This window comes from Bos indicus x Bos taurus, chromosome 6 (assembly GCF_003369695.1).
Source record: "Bos indicus x Bos taurus breed Angus x Brahman F1 hybrid chromosome 6, Bos_hybrid_MaternalHap_v2.0, whole genome shotgun sequence".
NCBI classification, from domain to species: domain Eukaryota; kingdom Metazoa; phylum Chordata; class Mammalia; order Artiodactyla; family Bovidae; genus Bos; species Bos indicus x Bos taurus.
In genome coordinates, this window is record NC_040081.1 from 95,571,245 (window position 1) to 95,592,670 (window position 21,426).

At 45.1% G+C, this 21,426-nt stretch overlaps 1 protein-coding gene across 1 annotated transcript in view; it reads right to left on the reverse strand.

Moving 5' to 3' along the window:
- PRKG2 (protein kinase cGMP-dependent 2) overlaps nt 1-6,486 on the reverse strand; it is a 125,808-nt gene extending 119,322 nt beyond the window's left edge. Inside the window, exon 1 of the mRNA XM_027544868.1 lies at nt 5,965-6,486. The gene's annotated coding sequence lies outside the window, so the exon portion shown is untranslated. The remainder of the gene's footprint in view (nt 1-5,964) is intronic.
- Nucleotides 6,487-21,426: the final 14,940 nt, after the last annotated feature.

The window sequence follows — 21,426 nt, forward strand, 5'->3', positions numbered from 1 at the left end:
GTGATGTAGGAAATGCCATGCAGCAGAGGTAATTAGAAGAGACACAGGAAAAGGAAAACCAACTGTGGAGGCTCCTGCAGGCAGATTAACACCTGACAGCCAGTGTGGTAGGAATTAGCCTTTGTTGTCTGTCTTCCCTCCAGCTCTAAAGTAGTTTGAAACCAAAATCTCGGCTCTGATCGAGATAGTATCTATGTTTCTCTCTACCCATCTGGATTCTGATATATATATATATCTGTAAATACAGGAGATAGTGTAGTGCTCACTAATGTTATTGAGTCAGAGTCCCAGTGTAAACATTTCAATTAGTATTCATATGCCCTTGGCCATGATATTGGGCATGAGTGTGAATGACGGAAGAGACAGACAGACACATAGACAGATGGACAGATCAAATAATGCTGCATATCATTTAGTCGTTAGAGGGTTAAATGAGATAAATCATGATAAGAATTTAGCACAGTGCTTGATATATAGTGAGTGCTTGATAAGCATTAAATATTACTATTGTTATTACTGTTAAAATTATTCACCCAATAAAATAACTCATTTTAGTGGAAAAACTTATCAATCAACAAATATATACTAAAGCAACAAAACATTATAGGAGAACAAAGTCAGAGAGCTGGTACTACCAGACTTCAAGACTTACATAAGGCTGCAATAATCAAGAAACTGTATTGGTGAAAGCGTAAACAAATAGATCAATGGTACAGAATAGACAGCCCAGAAACAGACTGACAAAAATTTAGTCAACTGATCTTTCATAAAGGAGCAAAGATAATTCAATGGGGAAAGAATAGTCTCTTTAAATAAATTGTATTGGAACAACTGGAAATCCATATGCCAAAACAATGAATCTAGAAAAAGATTTATCTTCCACAAAAATTAGTTCAAAATGGATCAAAATCCTCAAAATTTGTGAAACACAAACTATAAAACTCCTAGTAGACAACAGGAAAAAATGGAAGTGATCTTGAGTTTAGTGATGACTTTTGAGATAAAACACCAAAAGCACAATTTATGATGAGTACACAGATGTTTACAGCAGTTTTACTCATGGTTGTCAAAGCTTGCAAGCGATTAAAAGTCCTTCAGTGGATGGATGAACAAACTGTGATGTGTACAGACCACAGACTATTATTCCGAGGTGAAAAGTAATAACTATCAAGCCCTGAAAAGTCATGGAGGAATTTTAAAGGCAGATTGCAAAGTGAAAGAAGTCAATTTGTAAAACCTGTATGATGTTAACTCTTATATGACGTTCTAGGAAAAGATGAAATCTGGAGACAGTAAAAATTTCCAGGAGACTGGAGAGAGGAAGACAGGAATGAATAGATGGAGTCCAGGGGAATTATTGGGCACAACTATTCTGTAAATACTGTTATGGTGGATACATGTCATTATATATTTGTCCAAGCCTACAGAATTGAACAACAAAAAGAGCAAACTCTAATGTAAACTATGGACTTCAGTTAATAATTTTCCATATTTGCTCATCAGTTGTAAAAAAAAAAAAATTTATCACACTGATCCAAGATGTTAAGAATAGGGAAGGGGAGGGAAGACTATGGAACCTCTCCATGTTTTTTACCTTATTTTTCTGTAAACCTAAAACTGCTCTAAAAAAAAAGAAATTCTATTAATTAAAAAACAAAACATGTACTAGGAGTGAATGCAAGGAAGTTGGTGGCATATTCAGGGACCAGGCTGAAATGTATGATGGTGAAGGAGAGTGATGAGAAGTAATGTTGAAAAAGTAAGAAACCAGAATAAAATACTGAAAATTGTCATATGCCATTTATGGTATCTGGATTTTAATGTAGGTCTAGAGAAGGAAATGGCAACCCACTCCAGTGTTTTTGCCTGGAGAATCCCATGGACGGAGAAGCCTGGTAGGCTGCAGTCCATGGGGTCACACAGAGTCGGACATGACTGAAGCAACTTAGCAGCAGTAGCAGCAGCAGCTTTTTTCAAGTAATATGGTCAGGTTTGTTCTTTAGAAAAATAAATAGATTTTCTGGCAATTAATATGAAACAGAGTGAAAAGAGCTTAGAGGAAAAAAGGCAAAATCAGGCTACTGCATCAATCCAAGAAAAAGGGGATGACAAAATATCAGAAAGAATGTCAACTCTATCCTAATATCTTGAACTCAAGAAAAAATGGACCATTTCCATGGTAGCCAATAGAGAAAAACACTATCATAGAGTATTCAGCCAAAGATATGGCTAAAGGCAAAAACTCTGCAATTGCCTTCCTTTCAATAAATCATGAAAAGTAGAAAAGGTTCTTTTTCATGAAATGGGCAGGTTAGCCTGAAGTCACATGAATTATGCAGGCTTCTCCAGATAGTTTTTTAAGTAGATATGAAACCAATGCATCCGGTGTTCCTCTCAACTTGTCTCACCAAATGTCTTTTAGAAAATAATTAAACATCAGTGAGTATATAAACCCTGCTGCTCCTGCCGGAAGCAAACACAAAGAGCTACCCTTGTGAGAAACAGCTCAATTTCATATCAGTTACACAATTAAAAGCACCTGACCTTGTGACTATTAAGCTTGGGCTCAGTTTTGAATCTACTGCTTGTTTTCTTTGGCCATGGCATCTTAAACTGGGGCGTTACTTTCTCTTGTCAGGCAGTCATATGAGCTTCTTATTGTGCCAAAGTTTCAGCTACTCCTGAGGCTATATCTTGCAGTGCCCCAAACCACCTCACTCACCATGTAAACACCCCTCAGAATGTTTACAGTGAATTGTATAAACACGATATATCCCATATGTTGTGGCATTCCATTCAGCTATTTTCGGGGTGCCACAGTCTCAGGTAAGTAGGTAAATACACAGAAATGCAATTTTACAGGTGTAGATCCAGAGATGGTAGCTGATGGAATTTGAGCAATGATAAGAACAATGGGCTTCCTAGGTGGTTGCTGCTAAGTCACTTCAGTCATGTCCGACTCTGTGCAACCCCACAGATGGCAGCCCACCAGGCTCTGCTGTCCCTGGGATTCTCCAGGCAAGAACACTGGAGTGGGTTGCCATTTCCTTCTCCAATGCATGAAAGTGAAAAGTAAAAGTGAAGTTGCTCAGTCGTGTCTGACTCTTCGAGACCCCATGGACTGAAGCCTACCAGGCTCCTCCGTCCATGGGATTTTCCAGGCAAGAGTTCTGGAGTGGGTTGCCATTGCCTTCTCCATCCTAGGTGGTACTAGTGGTAAAGAACCTGCCTGCCAATGCAGGAGACATAAGAGACACAGGTTCGATCCCCAGGTAGGAAAGATCCCCTGGAGGAGGGCATGGCAAACCCACTCCAGTATTTCTTGCCTGGAGAATCCCATGGACAGAGGACCATGGAGGGCTACAATCCATAGGGTTGCAAAAAGGCAGACACAACTGAAGCGACTTACTATACACGCACAAGAAGAAGAAGAAGAAAGATTTAGAAGTTTCCATTGCAGCAACTGGGTATTTTGGTTATTAACCAAAATGAGGGGCAGATTTGAGGGACATGACAGTGAATGTGATTTTGGACAGTTTGTGGAACCTGTGGAAACTTTAAGGTCAAGAAGTTCAGTAGGTGGTATGAAGTGAGGAACTAGCAACTCAAAAAGGGGAGCTGAAAATACTTAGCAATCATAAGTAAAGGCTGAAGCTGAAGTAGATAAAGGTGCCGAAGAGATAGGCAATGAAAAGAGGAAGAATGTTTAGGTCTATATGGAGTAAGAGGAAAACTAGACATGGTAAGAAGAAACTATTGTGTTAGGGAGAGGATGCAGAGGGATTAACTGTAAAAGATGGTCGGAGTAATACTGCAGGGACAGAATTTCTAAAATAAAAGCAGTATAAAGTATTGGTTGCTCAGTCATGTCCAACTCTTTGGGACCCATGGACGGCAGCCCACCAGGCTTCTCTGTCCATGGGATTCTCCAGGCAAGAAACCCGGAGTAGGTAGCCATTCCTTTCTCCAGGGGGTCTTCCCAACCCAGGGATCGAATCCAGGTCCCCTACATTGCAAGCAGATTCTTTACTGTCTGAGCCACTAGGGAAGCATGTAGTAATTAAGTGGGTGCACACAAGACAGGAGTCAAAAAAAGATTCCAATGTTTTGATGTTGGCAGGCTGGAAGGAAGGCAGTACTATGAACTCATTCATTAAAAACGAGTAGAGCACCATCTATGGGCTAGGCACTGTGACACTGACCACAGTCAAGAGAATAAGCATGCTATAAGGGGAAGGAGATGAGTCCATACATACATTTGTTGAGTTTGTTGAAGTGCCTGTGGGTCATCAAGGTGGAAATGTCTAGCAGAGGGCAGAAAAGAAGAAAGATCAAGGCAAAAGAATACTTGGTAGAAGAACTGAAGTCCCACGAGTATTAACAAATGAGATCACTAAGGGAAAAGGGGGAAAATGCCTCTGTTGTTATGTATGTACATTTAGATGGTTCTTATGAATAATATTTATAGAAGAGGAGAAGGAGATGCAAATAAAGACAGAGAAGGAACAGTTGTACAATAAGAAATCCAGAAAGATAAGATAAAGCCATAATGAGAAGATTTCCAAGAGGTGAACAGGCTGCAGTTGACAACCCACAGACCTATCACAGCAAATGAGATCAGAAGAAAATATACTGAATTTAGTCTTTCACAGAAGACCTGGGATAGAAACCAGATTACCAAGAACCCTGGAAAGAGCTGAGAGTAGGGACTTCAAAATGGTACCATGGTTCATGCAGAGGATTTTTAGAAAAGTGAAAACTTGAGAGTACCTGTAAGACCAAAATAATGAACCAGTGAATACAGAGAAAATGAAAACAGAAGAGATGAGGAGATAATTGATAGGGAAAATAGCCTAGAGGGAGCAAGACAATATGGGATCAAAAGACTTGGGCAGCATCCAGGCAACATACGCCTGCACTGGGAGGTGGATTAGCCCTCACTTGTAAGGATTTCAGAGGAGTGAAATGCAGCATTTCAGGTAAAAGAGAAAGATCTCTCTGTACCATCTTTTTATGTCCTTTACTTTAGTTGCGCAATGTTCCAATGGGGAAGGAAGAATTCTACAAAGAGAATTCTCTACCATATGATCTTCTACCCTCCTGTGTAAAAGCTAAGCAGTAGTACTGACAACAGCCGCTGTACGTTATGTGGGATGCTCGCCTTCTCCAAGAGTTAAATAGAAACTTGCAAAGAAAAGAGACAATTTCTGAGGAACCGTTGGGGGAAGGGGAGCGCAGGCAGGTAGGTGTCTGCCGCTGGCTTCCTTCATAAAGAGGCCCCTGGGAACTTAGGCGACCAGATGAACAGAGCGTCATCCTTTCTACCTGTTCATTCTGCCTGCGTGGTTTCTTTGTATTTTCAGCCAGGGTCAACTGCTATGCATCTGTACCCTAGTTCTTCTCAAACTTGAGCCCCTTGCTTTTTCTCTCATCTCCAAAGTGACAGATTCGTTTTTGTTCGCTATTGATTCTTCACCAGGAAAAACACAGCGAAAAAAAAAATGTGAAAGCGCCTCAAGGTGCCGAGAGTGACACAGGACACCCACACAAGTTTACAAGTCCTCGCCTCCCAGCCGCTCCCCTGAGCTTGGAGAAGCGGAGCCGGGAGCGCCCGCCCTGACGGCCTCGACAAGCCCCCAGCCTCGAGCAGCAGTCTCGCCGGCCGCCCCGGGCTAAATGCGTGAGAACCCGAAGACTCCCGACCCGGGCTGAGCGCGCCCCTCCCTTCCCCAGTCGAGCTTCTGGAAATCCAGTAGCCTTCCTCTGCCTCCGGGAGCTCGCGGCCGGCTGCCACCCCGGAGCCAACGCACCGCGTGCACACGTCCACACGCCAGCAGCCCAGGCGCGGGAGCGCTGGGTGTGGAACCCAGGCGCACCGCGCGCCCAGCCGGCACCCGCGCGCACCCGGACCCTTGCCCCCCCGGGGCCCCCCGGCGGCCCGAGCCCCCCGCCCGCCAGCCTCACCAAACAGCCGGGTAACTTTCCAGGTGCGCAGCTGGTCCCCTCGGCGCCGCCGCCGCCCCTGCGTCTCGGCGTCCGCTCCCTCGCCGCCCTGCCTCCCCAGCCGCCCGCGGCGCCCCAGCCGGGCGCGGGTCAGTGTAGCCAGCCCCGGCCGGGCGCGGGGCGCGGGGCGCGGGCCCGGGGCTGCCGGCGCCGCCACTCGGGCTACGTGGGAGCCGGGTGGCCAGCGAGCGCTCTGCGGGCTGGAGCTGCGGCGTCTCGGGTGCTGCCGCCTGGCTCCACCGCGGGGGCCGGTGCAGAGGAGACGCGCGGGGAGGGAGAGAGAGGGAGGGAAGGAGGGAGGAGAGGAGGAGAAGGAGGGGGTGGGGGTCAGTCGGGGCGGTGGCGGGCAAGAGCAGGGAGCCGGCTTCCCTGGAGGTGGGGTCACCCGCGCGCGCACCCGCACCGGCCCCAACCTTTACTCTCGAGACACGCCAGCAGCGACAGCTGCAGCCTGCACTTTATACCCATCCCCTCCAGAGTGGGGCAACTTAAGGAGGGAGATAACATCGCGGATGTAAGCAAAAAAAAAAAAAAAAAAAAATTCATGTTGTTATTATTATTTCTATTTCAAGTGTGTGGGACGAGGGGAGAGGAAAGTTCAGGGAGGTGTTCATCTTTTCCTTCTCCTCCCTCTCTCCTCCCCACCCCCAGCCCCATACCAGCCCCCTCAGCCCCAACCCCAGGTCTGTTTTCTCTGCAAGCTGTCTCCCACCTCGCCTTTGCTCCCAGAGCACAAACAGGCGCACGTACCCTGGACGTGCTCTTCTCCGCTGTCACACGAGTGCCCTTCTAGAAGACATGTGACCCGGGAGCAGACTGGCCACGCGCTCTTTTCCGGACTCTGGAGCCATATAACTTGCCTGTAGTTTGCCCGTTCACATGATGCGAGGAAGGGGCAGCGGTTGCACCGAGTTTCCAGGGACCTTCGGAATCTGTAGGTCTCCTGGCAGGGAGCTCTCTTGATCACCCAAGATGGTAATGCTCTCCCCGTCGCCTTTTGATTACATGTTTTGTTTTGTTTGTTTGTTTTTCCCCCTGAGGCTCACATTATGGTTTTCTAAATATATATATATAACCCCCACCGCATTATTTGCTGTGCCCTGGAGTTGTGAGATCTCCGTGTAGCCTGTGCCCTTTGCTCCTGCCTCCAGAGGAATTTCACTGGTGAAATCTGCGGAAGACAAGGGCAGTTTCTTTGCGCAGGGAAGGGAAGTACAGTGAGGGTCTATTCACTGCGCCTCTTGAGAATGTTGGAACCCAGCTCCCTTGGGTTTTAAACCACAGTGGGGGCAGTGGGACTCATGGAACCCCGGTCTGCACTAGGACATACATAAACTTATAGAGAAATTGGGCCCACATAAAATATGTTTAATAGGGCCATTACATTTCAAAGAAGGGAAGATGTAGTCCTGGGTTTTGTGTGTGTGTTATGTGCCGCTAACTGGGAAAAAAAAAAAAAAAAATCAGCCAAAGTACAGAGTAGTTTTTCAGGAACATATGCCAGAGTCTTTCCATTTCACGTAGGTCCTCGAAATAGCCCAACTGGAGGACACGGGCATGGAAAAGAATTCCACAGGAAAAAAGAAAATAATGAATTAAGTCACTGTAATAATGGCCATTTAAGTCAATGGCCTGGATTTTTATGAACAGTTAAACAAAAAAAGAGAAAATCAGAGATTTTCAAAGTCTTTGCATTTAATTTAGTTCTTGGGGGAGGTTGGAGGGGGGGTGTGCTGTGTAGCTAGTTAATGGGTCTAAAACTTGGTGTTTGGGGCCAGAACTTGCATTTTCTTAATGAACTAGAATAGGATAAAAATATCAGGGACATTATAGATAGTACGAGTAAATGTGCTCTATAAACCTTTAGCTTTAGTTAGATATGTAAATGTGTGTGTGTACTGGTTCAGCCCTGTAATATGTATTTTATTACTGTTCCTTGAGATAAAACTTGAAAAGTTCTGATGGAGTGCAGGCTGCTGCCCAGGGCCTGAGTCTGAGGGAGAGCTTAGGTTCCTTCCTGGTGAGCCTGGGCTCTGTCAACAATGCTGAATTGTAAAGAACAAGGCGGAGGGTGAGAAAGAGGAAGAGAAAAGGAACCATGTTTGAGCTCTTTATTCATTCTTCCCCCAAATGTGCTTGAGCAGTTTCTATGACTCCAGTCCAGTGCAAAAATCTGAGAATTCAGTGATGAACAAAGTCATCACGCAATCTCAGCACTTGAAAATCCAGAAAGGGAACCAGACGTCAAACAAATAAACATTGGATTAGATACATATGTGATACATGCTAGGTAGGAAAATATGAGAGTAAAAATGATGAGGTCATAAGTTAGACGTGGGAGGCTACAATGAATAATTAAACCAATTTAAAAGGTCTTCAATGATAAGGAAATTTGTTTCACATGGCAAGAAGTCCCAAGGTCAAGAGGCTCTGTGGTGAGTTCAGCTCAGTGCTGTCAGGAAGGCCCCAGGCCCTATTGGCTTATTGCCCGCTGCCACCGCCAACTTGGCAGCCTGGTACTTGGGGCTGCGCTACCTATGGCCCCAGGAAGGCGGAACAGCTCTTGCTAAGACAGACAGTCCTCACAGTACCCCATGGTAACAGTATTATTTTTTCAAGAGTGGGAAAATCTTCCTCAGAAGCTTCTAACCGACTTCTCACTCGTCATCAGTCCAAACTAAATCACATACCCACGTGTGAATGCTGGGAAGGGGGCCGGGGGTGGAGGGGGCATTACTGTGATTGGTTGAGGCTCTTCAGGATGTGCCCTTGAACTTTTCAGGACTGCCTTCTTTGAGGATACCTAAATAAAAAGGAGAAGGTGGCAATGGATGTTGGGGAGCCAATCTAGAGTCGGCTACAGGAGCTCAGGGATGATGTCTCAGGAAAAAAAAAAGGAGACATTTAAAACTGAAGATGAGTAAGTGTCAGCCAGGAGTGAGGAGGACACAACTTCAGGCAGACGGAAATCCTGTGTGCAGTCTGACTGTGCCACGTGTTACAGGTATACATGCAATTTCTCATTTGCTACGTGAACCCTAAAAATTAAGTGTCCCTGTGGAAGCCAGCTCAAACAGCTAAATAACATGATCAAGTTTACAGAATTCAGACATCTCAGAGCCAACTGATCTGATTCAAGAGCCTAAAATTTTGATTTCTGCTGTTATGGAGACAATGAGATGCCAGAATCCACTTGCCTTTTCCAGAGCCTAAAATCTTGATTTCTGCCTCTATGGAGACAATGAAATGCCAGAATCCACTTGCCTTTACCCTGCCATTGACTGAGGAGCAGCACCCGCTCCAGATTGCCTCTGGCAAGTTTCCTCTGGGTCCACTGCTTAGTATAGAACACGTGTTCACGAATAAACCCTCCAGTCCTGAGTGTACCTCTGCTCCGTGGGCTGTCATGGTCCATGCCAAGCTCTGTCACCAGAGTGCTAGGGTGTCAAAGCTTGGAGCTGGCTTGATATGTGGTAGGGTAAAATGCCCATCTTTGTGTTACATGCAGAGAAGCTCTTTACCAGCTTCTGTGTTTTAGAAAAATCAGTTTCTCCTACTTTCTTTTTCTTGCATGGACTTGCATCCAGGGGACTGAGCTGGGAACAGGTTACTTCTCCTGAACTCAGACTCCCAAGGCTCTGCACACAGATTCATCTAGCCAGTGGCCTATTCTCTTGGGATAAATATCCTCACTGGAGACTCTGTAGTTGCCCTGGCACTTGACCACCCCATCAGATCACAACATTTGAGCTCAATTCAGAGCATCCCTCGGTGCAAGCTGAGCTCTCTCCTATGTGCCACCAGATGAAGCCCTTCTGAGGACATGAGGGGAGTACAGCCACCATCTTGGTTCCCGCTCATTTCTCCCTGTCTCTTTAGTTCTGCTCCCTTCCATCTTCTTTCAATCATCTGCATGATTGCATGTCTCACCACACCGACCTCGTGAGCAATCATTTCAGTTACAGAAGCCAGAACCTTAGGTCACTGTGCCCTTCTTTCACTGCAGCATTGCCGAAGCGTAACCCAAGAAAAATACTATTATTTGCCATTGACATTCTTGCTCTCCAGGGGCCAGCATCCTTGATACGTTTACGAAACGGGGCCAGTTGATTCCAACATCGTGTTTCTGCAAACCTCCCTGCAGCTCACAATCCCTTTCTTCACCTCAAAGCTGTTTATTCCTTCCGAGTGAAAGTGAAAGTCACTCAGTTGCATCCCATGGATGGACACGACCCCGTGAATGATACAGTCCGTGGAATTCTTCAGGCCAGAATACTGGAGTGGCTACCCACTCCACTATTTCTTCTCCAGGGCATCTTCCCAACCTAGGGATCGAACCCAGGCCTCCTGCATTGCAGGCAGATTCTTTACCAGCTGAGTCACCAGGGAAGCCCTTCCGTCTGAGAATTTGCTCTAATTCTGCAGAATAGTAGGTATATGACCACAGCAGTGTGTTGCCCCAAGTCGTAAAGACTTGTCTGCTTGTCTCTCTCCTTTCTTGGACATCAGAGCAGGGACTTTCTATGTTAACTCTTGTATCTTTGGGATATACATAGCTCAAGTCTTTTCATAAAGCAAAAAAGCAACACCACCCCCCACCCCACCTTGCAAATTCTATTCTTTAATCTACTATCTCAATTTTCTTAAAAAACAAACAAAAGTCTTCCCTGGTGGTCCAGTGGTTAAGAATTTGCCTTGCAATGCAAGAGTCACTGGTTTGATCCCTGGTCTGGGAAGATCCCACATGCCATGGAACAACTAACCCCATGCACCACAACTACTGAGCTTGCGCTCCAGAGCCCTGGAGCTGCAACTACTCAGGCGAAGCTCTAGAGCCCATGGTCTGCAACGAGAGAAGCCACCGCAATGAGAAGCCCGAGCACTGCAGCAAAGAGTAGTCCCCACCGTCTGCAACTAGCGAAAGCCTGAGCAGCCACAAAGAGCCACCACAGCCAGTAAATAAATAAATCTTTATTAAAAAAACAACAAAAAATAAAATAAAACACAAAAACTAGTTGGAGAAGGAAATGGCAACCCACTCCAGTATCCTTGCCTGGAAAATCCCATGGATGGAGGAGACTGGTGAGTTGCAGTCCATGGGGTTGCAAAGAGCCGGGCATGACTGAGCAACTAACACACACACACACAGACTTGAGAAAGAACCCTGTGGGAACCTATTACTCACATCACACAGTCAGGCCTGGTGCACCTCTGCAAGAGGACCATGGCTTCAAATTGGCCAGATGCCTCCCTGCTGATTGCCAGTGGGGAGGCGGATGAGCCTTGTGCCTATTGACTCACATGCATTAGGGCAGTTTCCAGGCCCCTCCAGGCAGTAGCCAGAGCCTACACATGTTCCCCTGTTTGAACTGAACTGACCAGTCTCTTGCTCATGCCCTCCTTGAAAGCCCTTCCTCCTTTACCTAGTCCCACTCATCCTGAGCTTTCCCCGGATTCTGTCCTTAGCCTCTTCTTCCTTCCTTTCTTCCCTCGATCCCTCCATCCCTTCCTTCTTTCTTCTCTCTCTTCTCGTAGCTTCAGTGATCACTTCTCAGGGTATTCCCTTTCTTCAGAACTGCACTTTATCTCAGCCCTTCTAGGGCTACTTATCCCTTTCTTGTTGTCGTTCAGTCTTTCAGTCGTGTCCGATGCTTTGTGACCCTGTGGACTGTAGCACACCAGGCTTCCCTGTCCTTCACTATCTCCCAGAGTTTGCTCAAACCCATGCCCATTGAGTTAGTGATGCCATACAGCCCTCTCATCCTCTCACACCCGCTTCTCTTCCTACCTTCAATCTTTCCCAGGGTCTTTTCCAGTGAGTTGGCTCTTCACATCAGGTGGCCAAAGTATCTCTTTCTGCTTTCGGTTGCAGTTGTCTATCTGCGTTTCTTATCTCTCCTACTTGACTGTAAACACCTGGAGGGCATGGTTCACATCTGATTGTCTCTGCTGAGTCTCTCACAGCACTCGCTGAAAGTCCAAATCCTAGGGACAGAGAGCGTTATGACTTATTACCTAGCAGAATTGTACTTAAGGTTCTGAAATTCTATAGGAAGAATCTGAAATGTGTTCTTGATTTTCCTTCCGGAATAAAGATAGTTGTTTGGAAAAATAGCACAATTTAGAAATCAATGACCTACATAATTAACAAACAGGTAATGATTTCGGAGAAGGCAATGGCACCCCACTCCAGTACTCTTGCCTGGAAAATCCCATGGGCAGAGGAGCCTGGTAGGCTGTAGTCCATGGGGTCGCTAAGAGTCGGACACGACTGAGCGACTTCACTTTCACTTTTCACTTTCATGCATTGGAGAAGGAAATGGCAGCCCACTCCAGTGTTCTTGCCTGGAGAATCCCAGGGATGGGGGAGCCTGGTGGGCTTCTGTCTATGGGGTCGCACAGAGTTGGACATGACTGAAGCGACTTAGCAGCAGCAGCAATGATGAATTTTACTACAAAAGACCAACATATGAATGCATTCAATGTTCTGTTTTTATCTGCATGTTCTGAGTTTCAGTCCCACGTGCACTGACGCTCCTCAGTAGTGATTTTTTTTTTTTTCTAGTTATGGATGTAGCCAGTGCACTAACTAGGCACCAGGCTCACACTGTTTGGCATCCCACGTCCTGTGCTATGTCAAAATCCATGGGGAATATTTATCCATCACTTTTTTTCCTCTAATAACCTTTGTGTCCACTCAACTTCAGGCATTCACTGCCACAGTTAGACCTGGAATCTCCTATAAAATCATGGAGGTACCATATGCACCTCAGATTAGCTGGGCCCTCTCTGCCCCCAAGGCTTTAGCTCTTCGCCTGTCTTCCCAGACACAGTGGCTTCAGCAGTGTCTCATGCCATTCCTCTGGTTATAAGGCCCAGGTGAACACTGCCGTGGACCTCAGCCTCCTCTGGAGGGAAGACCAGACCAGCATGGCCACCCTAACACCCACCTCAGGGTGCCTCGGTGGCTCCAGCTCCCAGGTCTGAGCTGACTGTATTGCAGGCAGAGGAACCCCTTCCAGGGCTCTAAAGTGGGCTTTTGTCTAACACTCAGGAACGAATTGTCCGAAGAGACACACATGCAGACAAAGCAAGAGACTTTATTGGGAAGGGGCGCTGGGTGGAGAACAGGAGGGTAGGGGAACCCAGGAGAACTGCTCTGCCACACGGCTTGATGTCTCAGGTTTAATGGTGATAGGATTAATTTCCAGGTTGTCTTCGTCCAGTCATTCTGATTCAGGGTCCTTCCCTGTGCTCAGCCAAGATGGATGCCAGTGAGAAGGATTCTGGGAGGTGGTCAGACACCTGGCATCTCCTTTTGACCTTTTCTGAAGTCTTCCAGTTGAGGGGTGGTTTATTAGTTTCGTGTTCCTTATCAGGATCTCCTGTCATAAAATAACTCATGCGAATGGTTAGTGTGGTGCCTGGCCAGGGTGGGCGGTTTCCCTCAGTGTGCTTCCCCTAACAACTGGGCCCGCAGAAGTTCTGGCTGCCCTGGCAGCTGCCTGGAGGGGCCCCAAACACACCCTAGGATGAATGTCCCATGGAGCCGATTCTGACCAGAGAGACAGGAGCCAGGAAGAAGCCCGCAGGTAATTGCTGACCCTTCCTGCCCACCCAGGAGCTGTTCAGAGATGCTGTGGTTCTGTACTTCTGGCTTCCCAAGCATGACTCAGCAACCAGCTTCGTTTTCTAGAGAGGCTGTGGACAGACTGGTAATATATCACCTTAAATCTGCTTTTTCTCCTTCTCTCCCTGATTTCTCTTTCTCACTTCTGTGCCCTTAGGATTACACCCCATTATTACGAATTAGCACATGAGCATCACCTCAGGCTGTTTCCTAGAGAACCCGGGCTGAGATAAGCCCTTATACTTGTGACCCCAACTTTCCACCCTTCAAGCTTATTTGCTCAGTTATTTTCTCTTCATGTGCATTTAACCTTAAAGTGACCTCTAGTTCTCTGACTCTCAATTTCCTTTCGCCCTGTCTTTACCCTGCTTCTTACTCAGTTTAGTGTGCAGTCCGTTATTTCACACTCTTGGTACTTCTCCCCAAAGTGGTACCCTAAAATGGCCAGATGAAGCCCCCTTCTGGAGGAAGCCCTCTCTTCACCTCCTTTCTTGTACTTGGACAGTGAACACCCACCGTGGAGCAAGGTAAATACAAGCCCTGCTCTCATGGAACTTAAATTCTGGGGCAATGGTAGGATATTAGACTGGTGAAACCATTCTAGAGGGCTGTCTTTCACAATTTCTTCAAATTATGATTATGTACAGCCCACCTGCAATTCTACTTCTGTTGTTGTTCAGTCGCTAAGTCACGTCCAGCTCTTTGCAACCCCATGGACTGCAGATGCCAGGCTTCCCTGTCTTCCACTGTCTTCCAAAGTTTACCCAAACTGGTATTCATTGAGTTGGTGATGCTATCTAACCATTTCATTCTCTGCCACCCTTTCCTCCTTTTGCCTTCAGTCTTTCCCAGCATCAGGGTCTTTTCCAGTTGTTTCTTCTAATCAAGTGGTCAAAGTATCAGAGCTTCAGCTTCAACATCTGTCCTTCCAATGAATATTCAGGGTTGATTTCCTTTAGGATTGACTGGTTTAATCTCCTTGCAGTCCAAGGGACTCTCAAGAGTCTTCTCCAGCACCACAATTCGAAAGCATCATTTCTTTGGTGCTCGGAACTAAAGTCTCTCTCACCTTATGGCTAGTAATTTCTCTCACCTTAAGCAAGGACTTCTTCCATTATATCATATACTGTGTCCTCCTCTTTGCAACTCCATGGACTGTAGCCTGCCAGACTCCTCTGTCTATGGAATTCTCCAGGCCAGAATACTAGAGTGGGTAGCCATTCCGTTTTCCAGGGGATCTTCCCCACCCAGGGATCAAACCCCAGTCTCCTGAACTGCAGGCAGAGTCTTTACAGTCTGAGCCACCAGGGAAGCCCTATATTATATACAGCTCCTCCTTAAATTCCCTCAGTTATTTCTTTGACCTTCAGTGTATCCGTTTCTTAAAGCTGCTGTAACAAATTATCACAAAGTTAGTGGTTTAAACCAAGTAACAACACACACTTATTTTCTTACAGTTCTTGAGGTCAGAACTCTGAAATGGGTCTCACTAGGCCAAAATCAGGAGAAGGCAATGGCACCCCACTCCAGTACTCTTGCCTGGAGAATCCCATGGACAGAGGAGCCTGGTAGGCTACAGTCCATGGGGTTGTGAAGAGTCGGACATGACTGAGCAACTTCACTTTCACTTTTCACTTTCATGCACTGGAGAAGGAAATGGCAACCCACTCCAGTGCTCTTGCCTGGAGAATCCCGGGGACTGGGGAGCCTGGTGGGCTGCCATCTCTGGGGTCGCACAGAGTCGGACACGACTGAAGTGACTTAGCAGCAGCAGCAGCAGCAGGCCAATATCAGGTGTTATCAAGATTGTGTTCTTTCTGGAGATTGTGGGGGAGAATCTGTTGCCCTTCCCTCTTGAGGCTTTTGGAAGTTTCCACATTTCTTGGCTCATGGTCCCCTCCATCTTCAAAGCCAGCAGCTTAGCATCTTTAAAGCTGTCTCTGACTCTGACCCTCCTGACTCCCTCTTTCACTTATAAGGGCCCTTGTCATTACATGCAACTCACCCAGGTAATCCAGATAACCTCCTCATCTTGAGATCCTTACCTTAGTCACATCTGCAAAGTCCTTTTGTGCATGTATAATATCTTCCCAGGTTCTAGAATATGAACTTTTCGGAGAGCTGTTCTTTTGTCTACCACACTCAGTAATCTTGCTTCCCACAACCCTTCCGAATGTACTTTTCCTGAAGTCACCAGTTTCTATTTTCCTTAGAAAGGTGTGTGTCTTAGTTGACGTCTCAGCGGCATTGGGTGCAGGTACTTCTCACAGCAGTGGCCTCCAGGAAGACATTTTCTCTGGAGTTTCTCTCCTTCTTCAGAAGAGAAGACTCTCCTTCCTAGTCTCCCTTGCCAACAGCTCTGTCTCTAACCATAAATATTGAAAGTCCTTGCTGCCCTTAGCAAGGTTGTCTTTCCTCTTTGTGGGTAACTGACTTCTTAAAAATAGTGCCCCCTTTCAGTTCTGCAGTGAAGACGGAGAGAAGCAAAGACAGCCCCTCATTTCCATCCCCTGCTGGTGACTCCCGAACCCACATTTCCAGTTCCCACTTCTCTTCTGTGAGCCAGAACAGATTGTTTAGCTGCCTTTATGATACTTCCACCCAGATACTAATCACCCAATATCAACATGCCCAAAAGTAAAGGAACATCTCGTCCCCAAGAACTAATGACTCCTTTAGTGTCTCTTTTATGAATAAGCCATTTTCCAGTTAGATTTCTTAGTTTGAAATTCAGGGAGTCATCCCTGTCTCTGTCTCTCTCTCACTCTTCATAAAAGATTTATCATGAGGTCCTGACAGTTCTGCCACACACCGCTCTCTGAGGTTAGGAGGCTTCCTCCATTAACACCATCAGCATCTTCTCTTGCCTAAGTTGCCATGGGAGGCACCTCGTCATCTCCGAGTGGCCATTCCTGCTCCCACGCCAGCCCCCAGCCCATCCCCTGCACTGCTGTCAAAGTGATCTTTTTAGAATATAAAGCAGATTTTGTCACATCTCTGCTCAAAGCCCATTAATCTAATAAGCATGCAGCCACAGTGCTTAGGGCCATACGTGAGCAAGGACCTGTGGAATTGTATGGGACCTGAAAAAAAAAAATCATTGCCCCCCTGCCCCGCCCTGCCATGCTACAAAAGAGGAAAATACAGAATGTTGAATTAAATATCTACAAAAGATGACATTATGCTAACTAGCAACTCAAGAGTATGTGTGAATATATGTGTATATGTATATGCATATAAATGTATAATCAATTTTAAGTTAGAAAACAAAAGGAGTAATTTAGCCATATAAAAGCTCAACTTAATTTTTAATATATAATTATATTTATCTATTTGTTTGTTTAATTATTTATTTTTGACTGTGCTGGGTCTTCCTGACTGTGTGGGCTTTTCTCTAGTTGTGAAGAGCAGAGGCTACTCTTCATTATGTTGCTCTAGGGAGCACAGCCCTCAGTACTTGTGGCCCATGAGCTTAGTTGCCCCAACGTGTGTGTAATCTTCCCAGACCAGGGATTGAACCTGTAACTCTGCAATGGCAGATAGATTCTTTAAAAAAAGGAAAAAATATTTATTTATTTTTGGCTGAGCTGGGTCTTTGTTGCTGTTCTCAGGCTTCTCTCTAGTTGCTGCAGGCAGGGGCCCACTCTCTAGTTGCGTTGTGAGGGTTTCTCATTGCAGTGGCTTCTCCTATTGCGGAGCACGGGTTCTAGGGTACGTGGGCTTCAGGGGTGGTGGCTCTCAGGCTCCAGAGCACAGGTTCAATAGTTGTGGCCCGCAGGCTTAGATGTTCTGTGTCATGAGGGATCTTCTCGGATCAGGGATCAAACTCACATCTCCTGCATTGGCAGGCAGATTGTTTACTGAACAAGCCCCAAAACTCAACTTTAAAAATCACTAAATTTTTAATATTTTTTTCCAAAAAAATCTGCATTTTGAATCAGATGCCAATATATTTACTTAATATGCTCTGAAAGTGGAGCATCTAAAAGTCAGAGTGAATAGGGCCTATAAAAATCCCAAAACATTATCCCCAAGTCCTTCCCCCTGCTCTTACCTTAAAGTCCCAAATCTTTAACATGGCTTTGCAGCAGGTCAGGCTGTATTTTGTAGCTTGCCTTGGGAGATATCCATATTGGAGGAATACACTGGCTTCTTAGGCAGCCCTAGACCATGGCATCTGATCACCTGAGGAGCTTATTAATGCAGGTTCTGACTCAGCAGGTGTGGGAGGGGCCTGAGATGCTGCATGGCATTTTTCATAAACTCCTGGGTGATACCACGGCTGCTGGTCCATGAATCCCACTTAGAGTGGCAAGACTCCTGAGCACAGCCCTGCCCTCTGGCCACTCTAGTAATGCTATTATTACTCTTACTCAGACCTCTGAAGAGTAATTGGTTTGGAGATTCAAGGGCTAAGACATGCTTATAGCCTGATGGAAAACTTTTGTGGAAGAAGATGATTTTAAAGATTCAAAGATGAGAGACCATGATGCTTTCCTATATGCTGTGTTGGAGCTGAGTGCGAGGGGAGGAATACAGGAGGAGCAAATACACTTACCTTGGTCTGTGCTTGTCCTCTGGACACCCACACAGCCCTGGGTTTGCCCCTAAGCCTGTTTCCCTAACATTAGAATCTTGTTGAGGCTTTGCCTGTGTCATCTTATGTTTATATACCTGTTTTAAGATTAAACTGTAAACTTCTATGTGGCCCAGATGAGCTTTTCATGTAAGCATTGGGTGGAAGTCCACTCATAAAAGAGTAACATTAAATACCCTTTTAGGCATTACTTCTAGCCAGAAGGCGACACTGTTCTGGATTGTTGGGAAATAATTCAATCCCATACGACAACCTTGGGTACAGTAACTAGAAATGGGCTAGCTGTTTCGGACTCAGATGCCATACACCCAACAAATGGAAATAACACATAGCAACAATTCTATAAATGGCAGTCCTAGCTATAAATTAAAAAAAGAACACCCATGCTTATCTAGCAATAGCCAGGATAGCATAAGCTGTTTGTTAATAATACCCGAGTTTTGTTTTGGTTTCTTTCATTTGTTCTTTACTATGCTGTTATACACTAACTGTATTAGAAGTGGTGACTACTTTGCTTCCAAAGTAATTAAAGATAGATGAAGATAACTTGAGTGTTATTATTGCTTTTCACTGGGCTCTTTTAGAGTATTGTGCCATTGGATATGGGCTATTATTTGCCCACCCTGTCATTTAAACAGCAGAAACCTGGCTTGAACTATATTTATCTTTCCACATAACCATTCAAGAGGAACCAAATCCATTATGACTTCAGTAGAGATATAAAGTTGTCCTTTTTCCCAAACTCAGACTGTCTGTAACCGATACTTCCTCTCAGAAAGTCCTCCAGACATGAAAGGTTTCATTTAATCAGTCAGCAACAATATTTCCCTGAAATAAGGGGAATTGAGAATCCTGTTTCAGTACTTCAATGGGTCAAACTGTTTTTCAGATCTGTGTAAACAGTGTACCGCTAAGTGAGCTCATTTGATGCCATCATGCCAGGTAGAACCATCTGCTCAAAGACAGCAAATAATAAATCATCTTCAGGCCTGTATTAAGCCAGCATGTTGCATGAAGAAGTCAGTAAAATAAGACTACATAGTCTTCTGTCTTAGCACATTGTCAGATGTCACTGTTTATTATGATCTGGCCAATGGGGATCACTACAGATAAACCATGTCACCCTCTCCTTTTCTCTGCCCACGCTATTCGTTACTGACTTGGCAATTTACATGTGTAGTTTTCCTTTAGAGACTCCAATTGGGAGTAAACCACCAATTTAATGGTCACTGTGGTCCATTTAAAACAGGGTCTTATATTTGTTCTTATTTCTGCTTCATTTTATAAAGGCCAAGAGTCTGTTAACTACTTATCAGAGGCTCACCAGAGGATGCACAGGATCTTCTAAGCCAGATACTCACAAACATTCCTAGTGTCTCTAACACAGAGTGGGTGGTCAATAATAAATTCTTCTTTTTTTTTTTTAATGTTGATGTGGACCATTTTAAAGCCTTTATTGAATTTGCTACAACATTGCTTCTGTTTTATGTTTTGGTTTTTTGGCCCCAAGGCATGTGGGATGTTAGTTTCCCAACTAAAAATCAAACCCACAGCCCACTGCATTGGAAGGCGAAGTCTTAACCAGTGAACCAGCAAGGAAGTCCTGATAATTAGTTCTTGAGTGGATGGATACATGTTGCTAGGCTACTTACACGTAAGACCAGAGGTGAATGCAACTTTGTTTTTGGCAATTTAATAAAAGTGAACATGTTTGGGGATCAATTTCTTTTTTAACTATAGATTTTTATTAGAAATTCTGCAACTGTGATGAAGAGTTATTTTCTTTTTCTCCATCACTGAATGGCTCCTTTATTGAGGGAACATTTCAGAAAGTACATAATTAGCACACTCTCCAGGAGATGATTGTAATGACTCGCTCTTGAACAGATTTTCCGTAGGAGTTGAGGCTCCCTGGTGCTGGGAGAAGGCTTTGAGGGACTCACAGGAGGAAGAACGGATGTCAGAGTTTGGCCTCAGGCCAGAAAGTCAATATCCGGTTCCAGTTGCAGATTCCCGGCAAAGCAGAAGTAGCGTTGCCCTTGTTGAGAGAAGAGGTTTAGAGGAATGAAGTAGAGAAGGGGGCTGATGTCCAGATCCATATAAGTGGTTCACCTTCTGCCTCTGCACCCAGCCTACACACTAGCCAGAGGGAAGTTCTCTAGCAGTGAGAGGGCAGTGGGTCTGAAACTTCTTCTGAGTCCATGTTTATCTAAGTCAGTGGTTCTCACATTTTTGGTCTCAGAAGACTTCAATAGTCTTAAAATTATTGAGGCTCCCAGCATATTTTTGTTTATGTGGATTATATCTATCAATATTTATCATATTCAAAATTAAAACTGAGAAATGGTTATAAGCATTTATCTTAAAATAACTACTATGCAGTCATTAAATATTAACACAAATGACATCATTTTATGAGAAATAACTACTTATAAAAGAATAGTGAAGAGAAGCATTGTTTTATGGTTTTGTTAATCTTCTTTATATTTGGCTTAATAGAAGATAGCTGGATTTGCATATCCACTTCTGCATTCAACCTGTTGTTACACAGCATACTGTGTAGTGCCTGGGAAAGTGCACTGGATGGGAATGAGAAAGGCAAATAATGGCTCCATATTTTCATAATAACATTTCTGATCTGTGACTCCCTGAAAAGCTCTTGGGAACTCCCATTGGTCTCCAGGCCACACTTTGAGAACCGCGATTCTAATTCCTAATCCCCATGCTCTTTTATATGTCATGGATAGTTTTAAAGGCGTCTTACCACAGTGGTTGCCTTTGACTTCCCAAGCACAGGCTTAAAATAACTAGGTGGGAAAAAAAAACAGACCTGTGAATTACTCAGCTCTGAGGTGCTATCTCAATGTCCAAGTATAAGTAAGTGAATGAATGAGTACACGAATGAAATAATGAAACTCTTCCTCAAGTTTAGTACTTTCATTTTCTTGATCTTGACATTAGATTGTAGTCCCTATCATGAAGCTGGATTTTGTTGTTATTGTTTAGTCACTAAGTCGTGTCCAACTCTTTGTGACCCCATGAACTGTAGCCCACCAGGCTCCTCTGTCCATGGAATTTCCCAGGCAAGAATACTGGAGTGGGTTGCCATTTCCTTCTCCAGGGGATCTTCCCAACCCAGGGATCAAACCCACATCTCCTGCAGTGTCAGGCAGATTCTTTACCTTGGGGCCATTGG